The sequence below is a fragment of the Frieseomelitta varia genome, unplaced genomic scaffold (genome assembly GCF_011392965.1).
Source record: "Frieseomelitta varia isolate USP_RPSP 00005682 unplaced genomic scaffold, Fvar_1.2 scaffold_349, whole genome shotgun sequence".
Taxonomy (NCBI): domain Eukaryota; kingdom Metazoa; phylum Arthropoda; class Insecta; order Hymenoptera; family Apidae; genus Frieseomelitta; species Frieseomelitta varia.
This window is the reverse complement of record NW_025110089.1, coordinates 1-3,781: the sequence shown is the minus strand read 5'-3', so window position 1 is coordinate 3,781 and position 3,781 is coordinate 1.

The window sequence follows — 3,781 nt, the reverse complement described above, 5'->3', positions numbered from 1 at the left end:
TCAAGATCTTTATTAGCGTTATTACCAAGGGATATCGAACGTCGAATAATTTCGTTGTTTCGCGCCGTCTGCCGGCGAATCGATGATGATACATTATTCAGCGAAGGGAATCCGATCGGTTCCAGCGAAATTCGCTCGGCCGTTCCCATGAATTCCACGAATTTGCGCGAGCAAACAATCGCCTGGAAATCGCGGTGAAACGTAAAAATCACTGAGTAAACGCGCTCTACCAGGTTGCTTTCTCTCTTTCTCTCTCTCTTCCACCAAGCTTCGAAGGGCCACGAAATATTTGAAAAATAATTATTCAAGTGGCGCACATCGTCTTGAAATAATGTCACGTTAGTTTGTATACTCGGACGAGCAAACTCGATCGTTCTCGAAATTATTTCGTTACTGATTGTTCTTTATTCCTTCGTCTTGTACTTTGTACTTTGTTTCCGTAGCTTCGGATTTTATCGCGTAGATATTGCTCAATCGCGTTTTGGAAATACAAAATTCAGATACAGACCGTAATGTAAATTCAAACGTTGCAGAGGATTTATCGTCGTCATATAAAACTTCTCGTTTCGAAATTATTTTATTTCAACGAGTCGATTCGAACAAATATAAAATCATTCGCTTCGAGATTCATGGACGTGAGATAAAATCCCCATTTTCCCCAATGTAACGAATCAATTGATCCTTACCCTCTTTTTACTCTTTTATTTCAAATAAAATTCACCCGGACGCCGACACCCGGAATCTTCTTCTTTCTTGAAGAAGAATTCAACAAGAAGAGGCAATTAAAGCTGGCTGCGGGGAGGAGAAAAATAGAAGAAGAAGGAAGAAGGCCAAGGAGTTGTACGAACGCGGAAAAGACGCCGAGTGGTTCGAACGGGGTTCAAGGGTGAAATAATTCTCCGGCGCTACTTTTTCCGATAACCATGGGTGTACACCGTGGCTGGCCCCCGTGATCGATCCCACGGCCCCGGCAATTATCGGCTCAACTCCTTGGAATAATGCGAGCAAACCGGCACACCTCGGCACACTTTTCCAGCCCCACGGTTCTTTCGATTATCCCAGCTGCCCGGGGCTGGCAAACGAAGCGTCATCTTCTTCAGTGCGTGCGTATCGGATTTCCGTTCGATCGCGTCTATCTGCAGGCCTGAACACGGCACACTTTCAGCACCGGCGAGTCCGATCGTCGCGCAGCGGTGTACTCGGCCGATCTGCATGGCCAAAAGTCGCGCCACCGGATGACACGAATAATTTTACCCTCATCGAGACGATTTCCGATTACAGTTTTGCAACCACTGTATAGAAGGAGGATCTTGACTTCGACGTTTCAAATATTTATGAAACAACATTTGTTCTATGAAATATTCGCGAGAGATACGAAATTTTAGTTCCGAGGAAGGGTAATTTTATTTCTACGTTGGTTCGTTTGAAGGAACATCTTTCTCGAAGTCATTTGATTATTTCGTTCGAAATAATTTTCGGATAAAATCTCTCTCTGATCGTATTATTTTCGAAATCACGTGCAATTCATATCGAGATTATCTTCCTCTTACGACTAGATGCATCGTGGCGGTAAAAGGAAGATTGAAATTTTCTCTCTCACCATTTTATGGAACTTGAAACATCGGAGCTAAACAACGAAACGTTGATATCAATTTTTGTCGCTTGAGCCTGATATTCAAAGCTCGATAAAACGACGAAAACAATTCGTACGCCAAGTTCCGAGAGCTCAATCTCCGAAGTCATCGTTAAAAAAAAAATTTTTCAATGCTCTCACAGACGTTCGAAGACGCAGTCCAAGCACATTAAAGTTTTCTATGATAAGCGGAGAATCGATCGGGAAGTTTAATTAAACTTATGATTAGAATACTTCCGTGAGCCACCGTCGTGAAACATTGACATATTTCTATTAAATTAACTCCCCTGAAACTCCGCTCCTACATGCCCGTATGTATTCCCTAGAGGTTTCAAAGTGTATTTAAGAGCAATTAAAAGCAAGTTAAAACGAAATTGACGTAACGAGCCACTCTATCCTGCTGCATTTATTTAAGAGAATGCGCAACAAAGATGAGACAGTTTTATATTTACGTATAAATTAACTGAAAGTTCAAGAGTCTCGTAAAACTTCTGCATCGAGGCCTTAATAAGCTGCCCCGGTATTAGAAGGTTAATGTCGTATAATATAAAATAATAAATCTTACAGAAAGTGTTCCCTGCTTTGCCGGTCGAACTGCGGCTAAATCTAATTTACAAGTGAAAGTAGGGAAAAACTGTTACGCGAACTTTTGTTGAGAACGCCTTTGTTATAAAGCTATAATGCCGACATCGAGCGCAGCGTGAAATACACGCGTGGGAACAAATTTGTTATCACGGGATAACGAAAGATAGGAGGCAACGAATGAATAACTTAGTTGCTGATACCAGGTAAAATTCTCAAGAAATTCCGTGCCATGTCGGTGTTGATTCCCTATCAACGTACACACAACGCGCGATATCACTGGGAATTTAAGCAGCGAAGCAATTATGCTCAACTACGGTAGAAATAAAGCACATAAATACGATTTCCTTCGCATATCCTAAAGTAGAAACTGCATACTTCGCACGTAACGCGAAGACTGACAATGAGTTCAATATTTGCTTGCAACATTGTAACTTGAAGCACTTTAACCGATCACTTTACGTAAAATATTTTTGTTATTTTCACTTGTAATGAAATTCATAGAGATTGTTGCAGAGCATAGTTTAGTCAAAGATAAATAGGCAACAGTCGGTATATGTGTAAAGAATGATTTATAATTCATGAAATAAGGTCATGGACATGTTAGATAATTAACTGCTGACGTAAGTTAGTTTGACGACGAGTCTTCTAACAATTTTTGTCATTACTTCGCTGATCTTTAATCTTAATTTACACTTTCAGTCATCAATTAATCACTAGATATCACGTCTATCTTCTTCCCCAAACTTATATACATCATCAAGTTATGTAATAAATTCGTTTGCATCTCTTGAAAGGAATGTCAAAGATCGTTTCTTTTGCGCGAGCTCTGAATAGACGATCCATGTACATTTGTAATACGTTTGTTGTAATATAATATATGTACATATATATTGTAACGTGAAGAACTTCAAATATTTTAAATCATATTAAGCAATGATTGATTGATAGATAGATACGTTTCAACTGAGGATTGTAATAGCCCTATTTGAGAATTCACATGGGTACAATTCCATACTTTTTTTAATAAAATATTCTAAAAAAAGAAACACGTGCAAAAAATTCGAACACGATGAAGGGTAATCACGTATCATGGACCATCCTAAGTACATTGTGCATCGATCAAAGTTCTCTCTTGCAAATTTTCAATCTGAACGTGATGAATAGACTGCGGACGTCCGTGCGAATTTAACGTGCATTCCACCGGAGAAATAGAACCTAAATGGAGAAGATTGCTTTCATTCCTCAAATGTTACAACGAGCGCTGTAATTCGAACAGTTTTATAAATTTCAACGGCGTTACACATTCCGCGCGTTTTTCTACCTTGAAATTTCCAACGAACGCGTAAAAATTCGCAGCCTAACGATGCAAAAAAAAAAAAAAAAAAAAAAAAAGAAAAAATCACGAATTACAGACCGTGTCTGTAATATGTGGTATACGATATATCGATCAAAAGTTTCCTCCCCTCCTCTACAAATTTTCAATCTCGCGTACGGTTACGCGTCATCCTGTGTGTCACAGCCTGTGTAATCTCCATCGTGATATTTCGCGAAAAAAAAAAAAAC